Genomic DNA, 11439 nt, shown 5'->3' with positions numbered 1-11439 from the left:
TAAAGACAAGTACAAAAAGCATAAACACACAGCTCGGTGAATTCTTCCCAATGTGAATACACCCAAGTAACCAGCAACTGTGTCAAGAAATAGAACTGAATTGCTGTTGTTAATATAAAAGGATATGGAATGGAATTTTTCTAGAGTCTCAGAATTGTGGTTAAATTCTCAAAGCTGGTGATAAGGATAAGTACCTCTCCTTTTCTAAAGAATGTCATTATACATACCTTCAGGGCTTCCTAAAAGATGACAGCTGGCCCTGTGACTAATCAGCCTGCCATTTACCTCCAGCCTCATAGGAAACTAAGATTTCAAAGGTGGCTTATTTCAGAATTTGCCTATGAGGATGTGATGTGATTAAGTGATGGGCTGACAAGTAATCACAGTGCCTGTGCTTCCATAGAGCCAGAGTTATGGGCTAAGAGAGTTAGGGGGAGCCTGATATACAGACCCTGAAGTTTGAGGTGGAAGGTAGTGATGGGGTTAGGGGTGGTCCTAGTGAAATAAACACTGGTATTTTCTTCTCCCTTGGAGAATTCTGAAAGGAGAAGGCAGGCTAGAGCAGACCTTGATGGAGGGGCAAAGAGAGAGGGCAACAGTTTGGTGGGGCAAGGATGTGTGAGCTCCTTGGTGAAGTGGACTCTGCAGTAAGGGGTGGGCTTTGAGCTGCCTTGTTGGGATCCTGTCCCGCAGGGCTAGCTGCCAGGACTCTAGCAGTAAGGCAAAGTGGGGGTTATCTCCAGGGGTCAGAAGCCAAGGGGGTGGATCACAATAAATTAGTGAGAGAAGACATCACCCACATCAGGGAACCATGCACTACAAAGGTACCCGTGGGCCTTCTGAAGAACCCACAGATGCTTCCTCTCTGAAGACCTAGCATTTGAAGTACTCATGGACGTGACGACGCTCTCCCTGGCTGGGCCTAAGCCACACCACAGGAGGGAGCGGCATTCAGGCGGAAGGGGCCGCTCTTCTCGCTCTGCCCACCGCTCCTCACCTGTGCTCCCCGCGCACTGGCAGCCTGTGGAAGGAGGAGGTGGGGTTGCAGGTTGGGGGAGCGTGTGGGGCTGGTGAGTCCGGCGCCCTCTGCCTCCGGGGCCGGGTCCTCGTTCGCAGCGCTCTCCCAGGAGACCGCGTGTCACCCTCGCGGCGGTGTGCGGCTGGAGGGCCGTGCAGCTGCGCGCGCAGCCTTGGCGCCGGCGCGCGTCTCTCGCGGCCCTCGGTGGTGCCCCCGCAGCGCCTGAGGCGGCGTCGGGGTCGCTCAGGAGCGGGAGGCCGAGCGGAGGCGTGGTTTCCCCTTCCCAGCGACCCGCTGAGGCGGCAGCGGCGGCGGCGGAGTGTCGGAGGAGCCGGGTGGAGTAGGTAAGGGTGGCACACCGGTCCCATTCTGGGGGCGGCCTCGTCGTCCCGCTGTTTCCCGGGCGCACCGCGTGTCGTCTTTGCCGCGTTGCATGCGGCCGTGTGAGCGATGGTGGTGGGTTGAACGCGGCCTTGTGAGCTATGGTGGCGGGCAGAGCCAGCCACGCGGCGCTTTGGCCATCTTTGAGAGCTACCCTGTGGCCGATATGTGTGTACGCTTGGGCTCCTTTCCTGCCCGAAAAGCGAACTTCCAGGCAACACGGGATGCTCAGTAAGACTTCAAGGAGACGAGGAAGGCAAGGGGACGAGCCTGTGGCAGCACGGGGTTTATGGCTCCCACCGCAGACGCTTGCGATGTCCTAGGCTTGCCGGTACCGCACCCTTGCCCAACGTCCTGGCGTCTCTGAATGCCTTCCCGCCGGTGGGGACAGTCGGTGGCGGTGACGTGCCCTCGCGAGAAAGCCTTCTCCACGGACCTGAGGGCGTGCCCTGGGGTGCCAGACCCCCCCCCCCCGGCGCCGCCCCTCCTCCGCGGAAATGCCCCCCCCACGACCTACCCTCGGGTGTGGGCCGAGCCCCTCTGTTTCCCCCGAGGGGTCCTCCCGCCGGGTGGGGCCCAGTGCTCTTCCTGGCCTGAAAAAAGAAAAGAAAAGGAAAAAAGACCTAACACTTAAACATCGGTCCACTGTTAGTCAAGAGATCACAAACGGTACCAGACTAGGTTAAAAGACCTTTCCCTCCCCCCTAACCCAATCCCGCAGGAGCCAGGAGCGGTGGATGAGGTAGCCAGAGAAATGGCACACCACACATGCCTTCTTATCCAATGTGGATCCTCCAGCCACAGGTCAGGCCTGAGGGGTGGGAAGTATTGAATTAGATGTAAGGTGTTTTTGTTTGTTTGTTTACTATGGACTGGTTTTGTGTGTGTGTGTGTGTGTGTGTCTGTTTTTTAAAGGGCCCCAGATGAAGCTATTCATATAACCTTTGGAGATCCTGGAAAACTTCAAGATCTTTCTGGGATGTTGGTTGTCCAGGGGCTTAAAAAGGCACATTAAAAGACACTGTTAGGAGACAAAGCCGTTTCCTGTTTGTTTCTCTTGTGTGTGTACCCTTTGCTTCAGCTGGGGTGTGACAGAGTGTGAATTTCTCCTCCTTTATAAGGTGCACTTTTCCAGAGATTAGAAGTCACCGAGTCCTGTCTGTCTCCTGTGGACAGTCCTAGGTAAATGCAGGTAGATTTTCTCTCTTCTCTTGCATTATCAATCACTGAAGTATTCTGTATGTGAGGCTTTTCCTGATGACACTGTTTAAAAATCCACAGTTGTTCTTCTACCAGTTGCATTTTAAATTCATGCCTTCGATATAGTGAAGGAATCCTGGGCCCCTTGGACTTCAGTCCCCTCTGTCTGGGATGTGGTCTCCTGGAGTTGCGGGATCCACCCTCTTCAGTATCTTTCTGCTCTGTTTAGCACCCAGCAATGAGCTTTCAGGACTATTTGTTTCATCAGTTTAGAATTTTCTTTCCCAACTCTGGAGAGATGTGCTTGGTCCCTTCCACAGCGGAAAGATCGGCCTCTTTGCAGGGAAGGCATGGGGGATGGGGGAAAGAGATGAGAGAAGGCAAGAGACCGGCAGGAATTGATGGAACAAGAGGAGGGTACATGTGACAACAAGGGTGTCAAGGAGACAGAAGGAAGGTACGGAGAAAGGGTTTGGAAGGAGGACCAAGGCAGGTGCATGAAATTTTTGACTGAAAATGGTATTACATCAACTAAAACACACGGTACTTAAAGAGTACAGTGTTGAAATTTTTTTTTTCTTAAAGATTTTATTTATTCATTTGAGAGAGAGAGAATGAGAGACAAAGAGCATGAGAGGGAGGAGGGTCAGAGGGAGAAGCAGACTCCCTGCCGAGCAGGGAGCCCGATGCGGGACTCGATCCTGGGACTCCAGGATCATGACCTGAGCCGAAGGCAGTCGCTTAACCAACTAAGCCACCCAGGCGCCCGAGTACAGTGTTGAAATTTATATTGTAATCACAATTACAAATCTTCCTGGAAAGATCTCTATAGGTGGCCAGTAAAAGAGCATCTAATTTTGATTACTGCATCCTGTGTCCTCAAAGGTTTATGTTTCCTGATATTTTTCTATGAACTTTGGGATTTGCCCTATTTGGATCCTGCAACTTCATGATAAAGTGGAAGGAGTTTTTGAAAGATTTTGAAGTCAGACAGATCTGAGTTGTCTGCTATTATTAACTGCAAACTTGAGCCCATTACAAAATCTCTCTGAGCCTTAATTTCTCCATCTGTAGCTATCTACCTAAGGTAGAGACTATTAAGCAATTAAATGCAAATACAAAATAGAATACTCAAGACACCCAGCACAGTACCTGGCACATAGCAAGTGCTCAGTAGATGGTTAAAATTGTTAATATTGTTGTGTATAATATTCCACTAAAATATCTTAGAGTAATTATTTCTGTAGCTGTAGTTTTTGGCATCCTAAGGTTTTGAAGGTTTCTAAATCTTGTTTGTCTAAACTATTCAAAACCGTACTACCATAAACACTTTTGCCCAGAATGCAGGTTTCCTTAGGACTATATTCCTAGAAGTGAAATGATTAGGTCAAAGGTGTAAACAGCTTTGTAGCCTGCCAGTTGGTACTTAGAGACATTGGACCAATTTGAAATGCAAATGCAGTATCTGGGTGCATTTATTTCCAAGGTCTGGTCAATAACGATACTTTAAAAATATTTAAATTTGTGATGGGTGCTGAGACCTTCTCTTTTATATAAGATTCAAATCTTCATACTTTTAATGAGCTTTTTCAATCATATTTGCCTTGCATATTTTTCTACAGTCTGTGTTATTTGTGGTACAGTCCTATTCCATTTTATTGTGCTGAAGTTTTTGTATATATCTTTCTATAAAATATATCTATCTTATAATAGAAAATGCATTTTATTTTTCTTTAATAGTTATAAATTTATCATCCATTAAAATAAAAATTTTTTGGTTCTCTAACACATCTGCAGCTTTAAATAGTTAACTGTGGGTATTAAAGACTTGTTATTAATCCATTTGCCAAGATTTATTACCTAATGTTTCATATGTGTTGCTTATTTTGTACAGTAGGTGCTTATGCTTATGGTCTGATATTTTGAGTCTGTTTCTGGGATCTTGATTCAATTTCATTTGTCATTTTTTTTTAAAGATTTATTTATTTATTTGAGAGAGTCATTTTTTCTGATTATAGCCCCATATCAAACAGATTTCCTAATTATGATATGTCTGTTTAAATGGTCATTCATATTCTTGCTATTTTTTTTTTTTAAAGATTTTATTTATTTGACAGAGAGAGAGAGCACATAAGCAGGGGGAACGGGAGAGGGAGAAGCAGGCAGGGAGCCTGATGCGGGGCTCAATCCCAGGACCCTGGGATCATGACCTGAGCCGAAGGCAGACGCTTAACCGACTGAGCCACCCAGGCGACCCTTGCTAGTTTTTTTAAAGATTTTATTTATTTATTTGAGTGAGAGAGCACATGTGAGCACAAGCAGGGAGAGGGGCAGAGGGAGAGGGAAAAGCAGACTCCACTGAACAGGGAGCCCAGTTCGGATCCATCCCAGGGCTCTTGGATCATGACCTGAGCCAAAGGCAGATAGTAGATGCTTAACTGACTGAGCCACCCAAGTGCCCCCATATTCTTGCTAGTTTTATTTTATTAAAATTCACCAAGGAGTTTTAGTTTTTTGGAATATGGTATTTTAATTGTTATCTCCTACAATCTGTGTGCAAATTTTGGGTGAATGTTCATTCTATTTTTATCTGTATATTCTAATTTTTTCTATAGCGAACATGCAGAAACAGTATACATTTAAAAATAAGAAAAATATGATATAAAGGATCTTTAGTGGTAATGAAGTGTAAGAGGGCAACATGATTGTAACTTCATAACTAAGCATTGATTGAAATAGGCAGAGAAGTGTGGGTCATTGTCTTACTGGTTTCTTTACATAGATTCGCCAAGCTGTCCTGTTTATTGAGCACTGGAACATTTTATTCTTTATTTTTTTTATTTTTAAAGATTTTTATTTATTTATTTGACAGAGAGAGACACAGCGAGAGAGGGAACACAAGCAGGGGGAGTGGGAGAGGGAGAAGCAGGCTTCCCTTGGAGCAGGGAGCCCGATGCAGGGCTCCATCCCAGGACCCTGGGATCATGACCTGAGCCAAAGGCAGACGCTTAATGACTGAGCCATTCAGGCGCTCCTGGAACATTTTATTCTTAACTACAACTCTCAAAGAACCACATTGAGACTTGCAAGACCAGGAATAATCTTGGCACAGTATAGGTAGTTTGTTTGAATTTGCTAAATACATAACAGTGTCACCTTGATATTTTTTTCTATTGTGCTAATAACAATTGCCATAAATTAAATAAAAGAGGTGACTTCTGTCTGATTTCTGTTTTTGATTGAAATGAGCTGACTTTGGGGTGCCCGGATGGCTCATTTGGTTAACCTGCCTTCTGCTCAGCTTATGATCCCGGGGTTCTGGGATCGAGCCCCACATGAAAGTCTGCTTGGCCCTCTTCCTTTGCGCCCCACCCCAACTTGTGCTCTCTCGCACGTTCTCTCTCTCTCTCAAATAAGTAAATAAAATCTTAAAAAAAGAAAGAAAGAAAGATGGGAGCTGACTTTGCTTCCAGACATGATAGAGTATAATAGGGCCTGGATTTACCCTCCAGCCTTAAGCAGCTAGAACTCTGGACAAAATATATAACAGTTTTTGGAATGTGGACAGCAGGTAGAATAGACCTGTGATCCCTGAGAGAAGAAAAACAAATGAGGTGAGTTTTACAATTGACTCAGTATACTGCCTGGATGGACTGAGTGCAGGGAAAAGGAACTAACACTTCAGGCTGTAAATATAAATTGGAGTTCCCTCGGAGAGGTCAATGCAGATAGAACTTGTGGGGCTGAGTAAAGGAGGGGAGGGAACTTCACAAAGAGAGAGCTCTGTATATTTACAGAGAGACCCCCTTAAGTGTTTGGTTGACTGATCTGCACATTTGTTTTTGTTTTAAAGATTTTTATTTATTTATTTGACAGAGAGAGACACAGCGAGGGAGGGGACACAAGCAGGGGGAGTGGGGGAAGGAGAAGCAGGCCTCCCGCGGAGCTGGGAGCCCGATGTGGGGCTCGATCCCAGGACCCCGGGATCATGACCCATGCTGAAGGCAGTCACTTAACTGACTGAGCCACCCAGGCGCCCCGAGTGATCTGCGCATTTGTAAGAGGAAACTACTGAGGCCATGGAAAGGATCACCACGAAGCTGTAAATCAGACAATTCCTAGAGCTCCCATGGAGATGGGAATAGTTTGTGCTCTACAGCAGCTGGAGTAGAAGGATCTCATAAGGCATCAGGGACAGCTCAGAAAGCTATTTTCTTAGTAGTAAGGCTGAATTAGCCCTAGACTAAATTAAAGGCTGCTCTGGCTTCAAAGGAGGCTTTGAAAAGAACAAACTGATTCTAAGTGATGTGATTACACCAGAACACAATCCAAAATCAACTGAGGAAATTCAACAAAATCTAGCACTGGAGGGATAAAATTCACAATGTCAGGCATCTAATAAAAAAAAAAATTGCCAGGTATGCAAAGAAGTGGGAAAATATCCATAAGCAAGAGAAAAGTCAATCAATAGAAGCAGTCTCAGAAATGACAGACATGATGGAATGAGAAGACAAAGATATTAAAACAGCTTCCATAAATACACTCCATATTTTCAAGAAGGTAGAGGAAAACCTAAGATAGAAATGGAAGATACAAAATGGATCCAAATGCAACTTCTAGAGATGAAAAATATAATATATAAAATGAAAAATATAATATATAAAATGAAAAATATAATATATAAAATGAAAAATATGGTATGTGAGATTAGTTCCTGCAGAAAAAAAATCAGTGAATCTGGAATCATAGTAATTCAAATTCAAAGTGAGGCACAGAGAGAAAAAATACTGAAAATATATGAACAAAGTATTATGATCTGTGGGATAATATAAGCGGTCTAGCATACATGTCATTGGAAGTCAAGAAGGAGAAGTAAGGAGGGGTTAAAGGAAGAAACAGGAAAAAGTATTTGCAGAAATAATGGCTAAAATATTTCCAAATTTGATGGAAACTATAAACCCATGTATAATGAACACCAAGCAGAACAAACACCAAGAAAACCATACCATGGCATATTAATAATAAAATTGCTGAAAACCAGTATAAAGAGATAAAACTTAAAAGCAGTCTTAGGGGTGCCTGGGTGGCTCAGTCGGTTAAGCATCTGCCTTCAGCTCAGGTCATGATCCTGGGGTCCTGGGATGGAGCCCAGGCTCCCTGCTCAGTGGGGAGTCTGCTTCTCCCTCTCCCTCTGCCCCACCACCAGGTGCACACATGCGCTGCCTGTCTCAAATAAAAATAAGTAAAATCTAAAAAAAAGGCAGTCTTAAAAACAGAAAAGGGACAATTATACAAAGAGGAACAAAGGTAAGGTTGAGAGTAAAGTTCTTATCAGAAACTATACAAACTAATATCTGTGTAACAACTTACAAATTTTCTTTTTTTTTTAAGATTTTATTTATTTATTTGACAAAGAGAGAGAGCACAAGCAGCGGGAGTGGCAGGCAGAGGGAGAGGGAGAAGCAGGCTCCCCTCTGAGCAAGGAGCCTGATGCATGGGACTTGATCACAGGACCCTGGGATCATGACCTGAGCCGAAGGCAGACGCTTAACCGACTGAGCCACCAAGGCGCCCCTGATTACAAATTTTCTGTTGGACATTCCATTTAATAGAATATAAGTAATAGTTCTTCTTAAATCTATTTATTTATTTAATTTATTTTAGAGCAGGAGAGAGCAGGGAAGAGGCAGAGGAGAGAAAGGATCTTAAGCAGGCTCCATGCCCAGCACGGAGTCTCTCACAGGGCCTCTCACAGGGCTCAATCTTACAACCCTGAGATCATGATCTGAGCTGAAGTCAAGAGTTGACTGCTTAATGGACTGAACCACCCAGGCACCCCAGTTCTTCCTAAATTAAAAAAAAATTGTTTTCTTTCTCATTTGTGATTTTACTTACAAAATTCAGCTAACTTTGAATTTTGCTAAATATTTCATAAAACCAAATATTGATGATTTCTATAGTTTTTTATTTCTATAGTTTTACATTCTGTTGTTTTATTTGCCTTAAACATTATTTTTCTTTACCTTTTTAATTTTATTTTGATTTTCTCCATTTCTTTTTTTTACGATTTTATTTATTCATTTGAGAGAGAGTGCGCATGTGAAAGCATGGGCAGGGGTGGGAGCAGAGGGAGAGGGAGAAGCAGGCTCCCTGCTGAGTGGGGAGTTTGACTGGGGGCTCAATCCCAGGAACCCGTGATCACTTCTTGAGCCAAAAGCAGATTTCTTAACTGACTGAGCCACACAGGCACCCTTTTGTGGTTGAATAATATTCCACTATATGTATGTGTGTGTTTATGTGTGTGTGTGTGTCTCCATTTTCTTTATCCATTCACTCATCAATGGACATTTAGGATGCTTCCATGTCTTGGCTATTGTGAATAAAACTGCAGTGAACATGAGGGCACAAATATCTCTTCAAGATAGCGATTTCAGGGGTGCCTGGGTGGCTCAGTTGGTTAAGCGTCCAACTCTTGATTTTGGCACAGGTCATGATCTCAGGATTGTGAGATCGAGCCCCATGGTGGGCCCCGTGCTGGATGTGGAGCCTGCTTAAGATTCTCTCTCTCCCTCTCCCTCTGCTCCTCACCCCACCTCTTTTTTTTTTTTTAAAGATTTTATTTATTTATTTGACAGAGAGAGACACAGCGAGAGAGGGAACACAAGCAGGGGGAGGGGGAGAGGGAGAAGCAGGCTTCCCGCCGAGCAGGGGGCCCGATGCGGGGCTCGATCCCAGGACCCTGGGACCATGACCTGAGCCCAAGGCAGATGCTTAACGACTGAGCCACCCAGGTGCCCCCTCTCCCCACCTCTTTAAAAAAAAAAAAAAAAAAAAAGATAGTGATTTTATTTCCTTTGAATATATACCCAGAGGTGGAATTACTGGATCATATGGTAGTACTATTTTTAATTTTTTAAGGAACCTCCACACTGTCTTCCATAGTGATGGTACCAATTTACATTCCCACCAACAGTGCACAATGGTGCTAACCCTTGTTACTTTTTGTCTTTTTAATAATGGACATTTAACAGGTGTGAGATGATATCTCATTGTGGTTTTGATTTGCATTTCCCTGATGCTTATTAATGATGTCTATCTTTTCATGTGCCTGTTGGCCATCTGTATATCTTCTTTGGAAAAATGTCTCTTTGGGTTCTTTGTCCATTTTAAAATCAGATTATTTGGGGTTTTTTTGCGATTGAGTTGTATATGTTCCTTACATATTTATAACTTCAATTCCTTATCAGATATTTTCTCCTATTCTATAGATTGCCTTTCCATTTTGTTGATTATTTCTTTTACTGTGCAGAATCTTTTAAATTTTATGTAGTCCCACTCATTTATTTTTGTTTTCATTGCTTGTGCTTTTGGTGTCATATCCAAAAGGTTGTTGCCAAGGGCAATGTCAAGGAGATTTTCCCCTATGTTTTCTTTTTTATTTTTTTTTAAGATTGCATTTATTTATTTATTTATTTGACAGAGAGAGCACAAGCAGGGGGAGTGGCAGGCAGAGGGAGAGGGAGAAGCAGATTCCCTGCTAAGCAGGGAGCCCAATGCAGGGCTCCATCCCAGGACCTGGAGATCATGACCTGAGCTGAAGGCAGGCGCTTAACCAACTGAGCCACCCAAGTGCCCCTTTCTGATTTTTTTTTAAAGGTAATCTATACGTTTAGAATTTTTACATCCTTTTGATAAATGACCCTTTTTTTATACAATGACTTTCTTTGTTTCTTGTTACAGTTTTTGACTTAAAATCTATTTTGTGTGATGTTAAGGATAGCTACTGCTGCTCTCTTTTGGTTTCTGTTTGCATGGAAAACCTTTTTCCATCTTTCACTTTGAGCTTATGTGTGTCCTTAAAGCTTATATGAGTCTCTTGTGGGCAGCATATAAGTCGGATCTTGCCTTTTAAAAAAAAAAATCCATTCAGCCATTCTGTGCCTTTTTTTTCTTAAAGATTTATTTATTTATTTGGGGGGGAGGGGCAGAGAGAGAGGGAGAGGGAGGGAGGGAGAATCCCAAGCAGACTCCCCGCTGAGTGTGGAGCCCAAGGTGGAGCTATATCCTAAACCCTGAGACCATGACCTGAGTCGAAACCAAGAGTTGGACACTCAACTGACTGAGCCAGCCAGGCACCCTGTCTTTCTTTTTTTTTAGAGAGAGAGAGAGATCATGTTAGTCAGGGCGGGGGGGGAGGGCAGAGAGAGAGAGAGATAGAGGGAGAGAGAATCCTAAGCAGGCTCCACACTCAGCACAGAGCCCAATGTGGGGCTTGATTTCATGACCCTGAGATGATGATGACCTGAGCCGAAATCAAGAGCTGGATGTTTAACTGAGCCACCAGGTGCTCCTTTTGACTGGAGAATTTAATGCATTTACATTTAAACTAATTGTTGATAGGTAAGGACTTACTAATGCCACATTATTGTTTTCTGGCTGCTTTGTTCACTTGTTCCTTTTTTCCTCTTTTGCTGTCGTCTTTTGTGAATTGATGGTTTTCCATAGTGGTATGCTTTGATTCCCTCCTGTTTATTTTTTGTGTGTCTATTGTAGGTTTTTGCTTTGTGGTTACTATGGGGGTTACATAAAACATCCTATAAATATAACATCTTATAGATATAACAGTCCACTTCAAACTGATAACAACTTAACTTTGATTATATATAAAAACTTGATTCTTTCGCTCCCCCCATTTTAAAATTTTGATGTCATAATTTACAACTTTTTATATTATGTATCCTATAACAAATAAGATTTATTTATTTATTTATTTGACAGAGAGAAACACAGTGAGAAAAGGAACACAAACAGGGGGAGTGGGAGAGGGAGAAGCAGGCCTC

At 43.4% G+C, this 11439-nt stretch overlaps 1 long non-coding RNA gene across 1 annotated transcript in view; it reads left to right on the top strand.

Moving 5' to 3' along the window:
• Nucleotides 1-1262: 1262 nt before the first annotated feature.
• Nucleotides 1263-11439, top strand: part of LOC115942392 (uncharacterized) — a 21080-nt gene continuing 10903 nt past the window's right edge. The window contains exons 1-3 of the long non-coding RNA XR_004076997.2: nt 1263-1362; nt 2121-2203; nt 2521-2581. This is a non-coding gene — a long non-coding RNA (uncharacterized LOC115942392). The remainder of the gene's footprint in view (nt 1363-2120; nt 2204-2520; nt 2582-11439) is intronic.

Source organism: Leptonychotes weddellii, chromosome 1 (assembly GCF_054177405.1).
Source record: "Leptonychotes weddellii isolate Sample4059 chromosome 1, ASM5417740v2, whole genome shotgun sequence".
In the NCBI taxonomy this organism is placed as follows: Eukaryota; Metazoa; Chordata; class Mammalia; order Carnivora; family Phocidae; genus Leptonychotes; species Leptonychotes weddellii.
This window is presented reverse-complemented; position numbering and strand designations above follow the sequence as displayed.